This window comes from Mytilus trossulus, chromosome 7, assembly GCF_036588685.1.
Source record: "Mytilus trossulus isolate FHL-02 chromosome 7, PNRI_Mtr1.1.1.hap1, whole genome shotgun sequence".
In the NCBI taxonomy this organism is placed as follows: Eukaryota; Metazoa; Mollusca; class Bivalvia; order Mytilida; family Mytilidae; genus Mytilus; species Mytilus trossulus.
Window position 1 is genome coordinate 52,901 of NC_086379.1, and position 10,398 is coordinate 63,298.

General features: G+C 31.7%; 1 long non-coding RNA gene across 1 annotated transcript; it reads left to right on the forward strand.

Moving 5' to 3' along the window:
• The first annotated feature begins 562 nt into the window (after positions 1 to 562).
• Positions 563 to 2,445, forward strand: LOC134726742 (uncharacterized). Its single transcript, XR_010108625.1, has 2 exons — positions 563 to 620; positions 1,382 to 2,445. It is a non-coding gene; the product is annotated as an uncharacterized LOC134726742 (long non-coding RNA).
• The last annotated feature ends 7,953 nt before the right edge of the window (positions 2,446 to 10,398 follow it).

Below are 10,398 nucleotides of genomic sequence, written 5' to 3' on the forward strand. Positions count from 1 at the left end.
TAGTTCTGTGTTATGTAATGGTTAATAAGTTCTACCATCCCTCGCATAATTTCAAATTAAAAAGGAGAGACAACTGCTAAAAAGGGATAGGAAATTCAAGCCGGAAAAATTAATTTTCATGACGATTTCTTTTGCCTATATTTCATACCAGAAATTGAGCTATTATAGTTGTTGTTAGGAGAAATAGGGTTTGTTTTTAAACGTTGAATACGAATATCAACTTCATTCATACTTAATTTAAAAAAACAGAATTCGAAGCTTAGGGTTTTTTGTTAGCTGTTTTCGTTTTATTTATTTCGTGCATATGGCAAGGTGTGAATCGGAGACAATATGCAGGTTATTAAATGAGGAATAATTTTAGTTCTCGCTCATGGGCAATAATAAGGTGTCCTGTTATAACATAGGATCTTGGGCCGTCAATATATTTGGAATTACTGGAACTGCAACTGCATGATGTATATGTATTGTATATTAAAATATTTTTACAATATTTTTCACAGACAGAACTTGTCCAACTGGAATGTCTAGATGCTCCGAAAATGACCCACAATGCATATATGATAACAACCAATCAGAACGTGATAACAGAGCGGATGAAAGTCACAATAACTGCTTTAATCGTAAGAAGATATTAAACTTGAACACATGTTTGCATAATGATATTAACTTGAGTATTTTTAAACTACGCTATGCTTTGCATGTCTTAAAATAAACTTATTGACTTTAGATATGTTAAAAGGGACAGATTTGTCACATATCGACCTCATTCACATACTGTTTTATTTTGGGTTTAATGGGAACGATCAAACCATTCTTACTGGAAAACTAACGGTCTTGTCTATATAAAAAAACGAGTTTTGATTTGTCAAGTTTGATAGGTTTCTGCCTCATAAAATAAAATGAATAGTCTGTATTATTATTTACACTTGATTTATAAACATATGTTGGCAATGTTCAAAATAAACAATACAAACATGTTTCAACTCGTTCTGATACTTTTTGAGATGTTGCTTGTTCTTGACTAATTTTCTCACAACTTTTTATTTGTGTACATGACCAAAAAAAAACGTTTGTATACCATTAATGTCAAATATTGATACGCGATGTAGTGTCCATTAACGAAAGAGAAGACCGTTGTTTGGAATATGAATCTTTTGTCCATTTATAAATGTGGTGTTGATTGTAGATTTTTTAATACTTCTTAATTCAGTTTTCAATTGATCAGGAATAATGTTTCGTTGTAGTATACTTGTACAACGTTTCATCTAAAATGCAAGAATTAGTTAAAACATAAGACCCCTTTTTCATCTAAAAAAGGCTGATAGTTTTATAATATATTGATTAGACATAGAAATATGTTCTTCTTAATTTATATTTTCAGGTCCAAAAGGATCCATTAAATTGCCGTGGCTAACATAGAAAGAAGTCTAATTTGATTTGACGTAAAAACATCTCGCTTTAGTCATATATCAAAATATTAAAAAAAAAAAAGACTTATGTGATGTGAACATCACGCCTTTTGTGGTATTTGTAAATAGTTAGGATGGCAATTTGGTGTGTTCAAATCTTGTTTTAGATGTTATCATATAATAATCAAAATATGGAATATTTCATGGACTTCTTTAAGAGGCTGTCCAAGTAAATATCAGGCAAATCCTATGATATTGGTGGCACAATAAATTTTTTTCCCACTGAATTTTTGGTTCCAATACAATGTTTATATCATACAAAGGATATATTTGTCAAAGATTTTTTTTGAATAAACAGTGGATGGCTCAGAAAATGATTTTAACGTTCACTAACAATGCAACAAAATTTTGTACATAATGAAGAGTTATCTCCACTTTTCAATGAACTTTCAGTGCTTTCTATGTATTTTTTTTTCTCTTTATTTGTTACAGTTAATAACAAAACAAAATTTAACTTTGAGACAGAATGAATCTGTGATATGAAATAGATGAAAAAATTTTGAAAACAAAATATGTCATGTACCATCCACTGCCTGGTTTTTCCATGGACACCCCCTTAATTGCAATCATGTTTATTTGTATCGTCTTGTCATCGACGTTACAAGTCACTGCTAACAGGTCTTCGTGACAATATGAACAACAGTTGAAATTCAACACAATGTTTATAGTTTGTTTGTCCTTTTTGAGAACAAAAACACTCAAGGTAAAAAATAATCTATGTGAAATATGAAAATTTATATAGGATAATTTAAAGGTTTCTTAACGTCCTTTTTTGTAGCGTAATTTTGGTCTTTTTGTTATCCAAATTATAGTTTATGCACAGTTATGACCAATGCTGCCTCCTTTGCTAGAGGTCGAAATAAAAAAAAAAACATTTGTGTGCAATCACTATTTTTATCCGATCGAACTTCAAAGACAATTATGATTTTGAAATTGAATCAGCATTGTTCTCGTTTATTAAGATAAGTGTCGAAATTCAGTTATGTATGTGTAAACATGTGCACTTATTAAATGTTACATATTTTTCTGCAATCTTTAATGTTCCTGTATTATTGTTTTTTGTATAAAACTTTTAAATTTGCTTGCTAATATACTGATATACTGATAAATAAAATACAAAAATAACTATGTTAATTGATTTTAAGAAATACAATTGATTTTTTTTTTGTAAACAAGATTTGAAAATCCAACAGAGGGAGTCATGACAGTTGAATTCCATACGTTCAAGAAAAATTGAGAATGATAGAAAAAATAATAATATCCACATACAAAAAAACAAAACAAATTCATAGAAAACTATTGTAAAAAGTTGTTAAACAACACTGCAATTGTCACTAAATTCCGTCGTAAACTCGTCGTATTGACAATCCTTAAACCCCAATCTTATTATGATACCAATTGTGTCGATTACTACACGTGAATGTGTTATGGTTTTATGATTAACAAAACACACTGTGTCTAAACCACATCGGGGATTTTTTTTTAAACTCGATGGTATCTAACATCCGGAACAATGACTGAATATCAATAGACAGAAAAAAGATAGGTTTCTCCATATTTTATTATTTTTTTTAATGATATCGAAGAATATGTTATAAGTTATATGGTTCGCTACTGAGCCCATACGGATCCATAGAGGGTTAGTAAAATCCATAGGAAGTGAGGCCGGAGGCCGAGTCCCCTGTGAATTTTTTTCACCCTCTATGGATCCGTAGGGGGTCCGTAGTTAACCGTATAACGAATTTATCGGACGCTGAACTTTTCTGCGGCATTTTGTTGAAATATACATTGACACACAACAAAATTTAAAGATGACGTCGCCATTAACGCGTCATGAACCCCATATGAAACTTACTTACCCCATAGGTCTTATAGGGGGTCACCACGTGACGGCGTTTAACCAATGACAACGTGATAATTCATCTGTGGTCCGATAAATACATATACATCTTTTTTTTCTATTTTGATATGCAATATTTTCAAATTCATGTATTTGGTTTTGATGTTTTATTTGTTATTCTCGTGGTGTTTTGTCTGTTGCTTGGTCCGTTTCGGTGTTGTATCGTTGTTCTCCTCTTATATTTAATGCGTTTCCCTCGGTTTTAGTTTGTTATCCCTATTTTTTTTTGTCCATGGATTTATGAGTTTTGAACAGCGGTATACCACTGTTGCCTTTATTTCTACAACCGTTCTATATGGAGAAAAAAGGAAAAATGCACGTCAAAATGACGAATTGAGTGAACCTTGCCTCGAAATTGTTTAATTTCTCGTTAAATTGTTCACATTGTACGGGAAAAAAAGTACGGGAAGATACTGACACGGAGATTGCAAAACTTGTCATTATGAACATCTCAATGCTTGTATTTCTGAGTATGGAACGAAAGAAATAGGTCATGTCAAAATGGAACTTGCCGGTTTTGTCAATGATTATCACCCGTTTTTGTCATATATTTCATTATGCATAACCCGGTTTGGTAAAAAAAAACATAATCGCATTACATTATAATTAATAATTAACTTCGGTATTAAAAATGAGTTTTAACGAGAAATTATACAACTTTGAGGCAAGGTTCACTCAATTCGTCATTTTGACGTGCATATTTACTTATTTCTCCATTAAGATAAAACGGTTGTAGAAAATATTGCATATCACAATTGAAAATAGTTGTATACATAATATATATTCTTCGATATCATAAAATAATAATAAAATAAAAAGAAACCTTTTTTCTGTCTATTGATGTTCCGTCATTGTCCTGGATGTTAGATACCATCGAGTCCGAACAAATTTTGCCGGTGTGGTTTAGACACAGTGAAATATAGGTGAACAGTTTTGTGTCTTCTAATGATATAAATTTTCAAGTTTATGGATATGCCATCCCATTCATATTTGAAGAATAGATGCAATCAACTTTATCAACATGTTTATTATGTTCAGTAACACTGTATGAATGAAATGATACCATTACAACTTATTAGCGTAATGTGAAGTATACGTCATTTTGGCAGTTTGAAATGTGTTTATCAATATGAAATGAACTATTGAACTGCATCTAGACACTAAAAAAACGAAATATGAATCATGTACTCCACCAGAAGTCAAATTAATTTAATATTAAAAAAGGCCAATTAACTTTTAAAAATTTACGGAATTTAAATTATGAGAAATATACATGCTAGTGTAGACCCGTTGTAGTAAATATAACGCAGAGGTCACATTCGGATGAGATTAGACGGTATTGTAGTAATTAGGACGAACATAAAGATATTCGATAACGGTCATATAGATATGGCACATTAGCGAAAATGAAAGACAAGAATGAATTTGATTACAATAACAAAAGTGTCTGAAGGAATATTTTTATAGTTTTATTCTATTCATGGAACACATTGACTTCAGACATCGGATGATTTAAGCTTCCAACAAACACCTTATACAATTACAGCCTTCACCATACACAATTACATACCTTGTAAAAAATCACTCGGAGTCAAACAAAAAATTCTCTGAACCTAACATTATCAAGATCAGAGGAAGTGGTTTTCAACAGACTGTCATTCCAATTGGAACCAATTGTGTCCCTCTTCTTGTCGACTTGTTTCTTGTTCATACATAAACTTCTCAGGCAAAAAGATAAGAAGTTAGCAATATCCCTTTAACTCTACATTAACTCGCAATATAGATGATGTTTTTTCACTTAAAAATTTAAATGCAAATTAGTGAAAATGTTGAACGCATCTATCCCATCAAACAAGAAATAAAGGATACAACAGATACATTTAAGTCGGTCTCATAATATTGACTTATTAGAAATTGACAATGAGGGTCGGTTGAAAACAAAACTTTTCGACAAAAGAGATGATTTCATCTTTCCAATTGTGAACTTTCTATTTTTAAGTAGCAATATTACAGCAGCACCTGCATACGAGGTATACATATATCTAAATTGATACGATGTTCCCGAGCTTGTATTTCCTTCCATGATTTTCTTGATAGAGGGTTGTTTCTCACAAGGAAGCTATTAAACCAAGAGTTCTAAATTGTGAAGTTATCGCTTCGTAAATTTTACGGACGCCATCACGAGTTGGTTAATCGTTATGGAATAACCGTTTCACATATGATATCAGATATACATGTATTCCTTACGTCGTAACTATATCCCTTTCATGAATGTGACCTATTGAAATAGACTATTTCCCGGATATGTTATAACATGAACAACACGACGGGAGCCACGTGTGGAGCAAAATACGTTTACCCTTTCGTAGCACCTGGGATCACACTTAGTTTTTAGTGAGATTAGTATTGCTTATTCTTTAGTTCTACTAGAACACATCCGTGATATCGCGGGTCCGTGACTGAATTAAAGTATTTAACTATGCGTATTATCTGATAAAGTCGTACCGATAATAAGATGCACAGTTTTCTCTGCTTTAAAAAGCTTTCTGTTTGAACCCGTTGACCTGGAACTTATCAATTATTGGTAATATGACTTATTTGGAAAACAAAGGTGCCTGAATGAAGTATTTTTTAATCCACACACGGTGGGTATGGTTGTCCTGCGAGAGAACGTACTGTGCTGGTGATTTGGTCCTGACGGGTGCTGGTGATCAATGAAAAAATGTAAACAAAGACGAAAATTATGATTTTTGACGTTTTCACTCATAAAAAATGGAAGAAAACAGTTGAGATTATTCCATTTCGTTTCTAAGGGGTTCATATATGAACCATTACAAAAATGCCCCTCTAAACTGTTTCAGTAAGCGTAACACAAAAATGCTCATTTTCAGAAAATCTCGAACTGAAAAAATAAAACAAAAATGCTTATAGAGTCCGCTTTCTATACCGCAATCCACACGATAAAACAATTTTGTGAAAAAACATTGCAATTTAATAAAATTTAGCATTTTCTCAATTTTTTCATGTCCTGATACTGTGCTGGTGGGTCCTGTCATTGTGCTGGTGGGTCCTGATACTGTGCTGGTGATTTTGGATAAGAAGTTGGTCATATTTGAAACAAATGTTACAAAATCAATAAAATTAGCCAGATAATTGTTGCCAACAGGATCTATGACTCCTATTTTAACTCTTGTGCATCCATTTGGCTTTCTAATATGTGTTTTCAAATGATCTGAACTTGTATTACATAATAACATAAAAGGGCAACATCTTTCGTCCAATATCAGATAACAATTAATATATATAATCTAAAATAAGTTAAAAATTCCACAATACTATATAATTCATTTTATGTGTCAATTTGTTCGAAAAAAAGTCGAAAAGAAGAGACTTTTTTAATGTCATGATTATATGTCGCTTTCTAGATCTATGCTTAGCATTTATTTCAGATGACATGGACTCCTCACCCTGATGACCCTGCTGCCTTTCATAACTTTATCCGTATACATATATTAATAGATAAACAAAAGGCTGCATGAAACACGTATTTTTTAGTATTTAAAATGATTCGTTGTAACGAGAATATTTGTGGTGAATGGAAACTGTGAGGGTCACAATGCTTATAAATGTTGCTGGAACCAGTTCCGTTATCTGAATTTTCTGAAATGTGCAAGGTAGATAGACATTTTGAATTTTTTTACCGTCGGTAATGAACCATTGTGTTGATCCCATGCTAAATATAACAAAAATCTCTGTACAAAGGTCTGTGAATTTTCTACAAAAATAGTGATTTTATTTTCACTTAATTCTCTTTTTCTTCTAAATACAATAATGAACTATAAATAATAATGCTTTGCAAGAAGTTTCCCCTTGATATATGTACAAACTTATATCTCTATTATTCATTGTTTGTGCTGTTTTGATACTATTGCAGTTTGCACATTTCGGAATTGACAGGCCACAGAAGGGGTCATAAACCGTACACGAAAAGATAAAATATTGATATAAGTACTTAATTTGCATCTTTGAACCCCCACCCCGGCTTGTTTTTTTAGGAGCCTGGGGTGTCTAAAAATGGTCGATTACAGACAGCCGAGTACGCATTTTACTTTCCAGGCGTGTTATTGTTGATTGTTAAAGTCCTGAAAACGGATAGATGGAAACAAAAATGTTTGATATATCTGGCTTTAGATTCAGTTTTTTTTAAATATAAATTAAGGCTACATTGTAAAAAATCACAATATAAAAAAATGCAGAAAAAAAAATGAATGAAGTAAGACATCTTAGTAAGCAGTCATTACTACAGAGATGGTGTGTTTGATACACAAAACTTGAACTTAGTGATATTACCAATTTTAAAATAAAAGTGTATTTTAGTTGGGTATTTTTTCCATTTACTCATTTTCAATTATAATCAAGGCACATTTTATTTTTATTCATGAAAAATATTTATATATAGAAAAGAAGGACACATTGTTCACTTCCTCCCCCGTAATTCTTTATCAAAAATATTTATTTTGAAATGAAAAAAGCTAAGAAATCTTAATTTTATTAGTGTTCTCCAGGTAATCTCGTCTTCATTCTCTGACATATTCTAGCCTGCCCTTTCATGAAATAGTGTTTTTTTTTAGTGTTCTATCGAACTTTCGAAAGAAAAAAAATACCTGATAACCGTTTAGACAACAAAAAAATGTGTTGGAAAAATCTTACAGCAAGTGATTCTTAATAGCTATAAGTTACATTTTTCTTTTACAATACCACTTTTAAATCTTACGGGAAACTATTCCAAGCTTTCACTGTAACCTCACTCTAACTTATCCCCCCCTCCCCCCCCCCCCAAAAAAAAAACACCAAACAAACAAACTCGCAATACTATTGTCATTCTTATAGTCAGCACTCAATTGTTCACAAACAAATGTGTTTTAAGCTGCTAAAGACATGATTCAAACGCTCAGAAAGTCCTTTGTTCCATATTTTTGCTCTCCATTTTTATTTTATGGGTTATTGTTGAAGGTCGTACGATGACGTATGGTTGTTAACACATAATTCCTTTGGTTTCTTATGGAAATTTGTCCATTGACAACAAACATACCACATCATCTACTTTATATAAGTATTGTATAAATTACAACGTATTTTGGTGATCTTGCAAAATGATCGTAATCCCGAAAATCGTAAACATATTTTCTTATCTTAAAAGGGGGCCAGAAGGGTTCCATTAACAGGCCAATAAATAAGATTACAGTTAGTTTAAAAAAAAATATTTAAAAATAGGGGTATTTTTTCTCTCAAAATAACAGTAAACAGATTCACAACAATGTCAATTTCAAGAAAGCAGACAACAGCTAATGGTCAATAACAGTACAGCATCAATAATCTTGAATATATGCCACTTTTAACTAAAATATAAAAGCACAGAACCAGGACATAGGAGCACAGAACCAGGACCGTTTTTCGTATCACCAGCACAGCGTCAGGACAATTCCGTTTTACGAACTTGAACGACTTTTGCAATATAATATTGTTGTAATATACTTTGCATGGTACTTATGACACATCAGAGAAAAATTAAGCAACAAAACAGTCGTTTTATTGCCGTTCTGATACAATGTAAACAAACCCACCAGCACAGAATCAGGACCCACCATCACCCGTCAGGACCAAATCACCAGCACAGTACGTTCTCTCGCAGGACAACCATACCCACCGTGCAACAGCATTGTCCAATATTAGTAATAAAAAAAGTTGAATTCTCTACGTCATGCCGGCTCACAAATTGAGAACTGTACATATACGCCTTAATTTAAGTCTAGATTTTTAGTATTCGTATTTTCATCGTAGAAAGTCATAATGATTAAAATACTACAATAGGGAACAATGTGATAATGGTTGAATTTAGTAGTGTCATAACATGTAACACCTTTGCACCCTTCACCTTACACAGTCTGTCTATATTATATAAAATAACCCATATGCAATTTAATTATAAAGAAAGCGTGCGACTACAAAAATGTTTACTCATTTTTTTCAATTTAACCCTGGAAAATATCTGAATGCTAAAAGTTTTATTAAAAAATCAACGGTATTTTTCGTTCTATTCATAATTTTATAAGTACGGATACTATAGAACATTTTCATCCGCTGTGTATCTGCACTTCTAATACCATGACAACCACTACACTACTGGACAAATAAACAACTGCCCATGCCAGTAATAGTCGTTCTGAGACTCATAACGGTTTTTTTTTAATTGTAGCAGATGTTAATTTTTCACTGTTGCAGTTTTTTTGTAACTGTTCAAAGCAAATATTGAAATATATCTCGGTGAACATTCATTAATTTAGTCTCTCATCTCTTCGAAACCACCACTAAATACCTGCAATTTCACACGGTACTGTGTAATACATATGTAATACGTAACTTCATATACCTATCAAATAAATTGATAAGGCTTCCAAATATATTTCATTTACTGTAACAGTTTACACTTTTCAAAATTATCATACAAACATTTGTTTTGATAAGCTTTTTGTAAAATCATTCATGCATGTAACGTTATATCCGTAGTTTAACGAATCATATTACTCGGTCTTTATATGATCAATATACTGTAAACACAGCAAGATATACACAATTATAAAACTAATTCCAAATTAAAACTGCTTATTCCCGAGGGTTAATTGTATACGTAATGGACACTCATTCAATTCATTTAAATGATTTCAAGTTCTCCTTTTATCCAAAATTACAATTTTTACATTTTTAACCATTTTGATTTCTGAGGCTTGTGTAGACGAAACGCGCGTCTGGCGTACTAACTATAATAATCCTGGTACCTTTAATAACTATTCAAATGTTCATTTGAGGTCAAATACATCATCTTGTTAGAATATAGTATACAAGTAAAAATATTATTAAACGGACGTTTGAAAAAAAAAAATATTACACACTATCACAGTATTTTTACAGATTTTAACTGCAGTTTTATATACTGAATAGTCAAATCAACGTGATCAAATAACAATAATA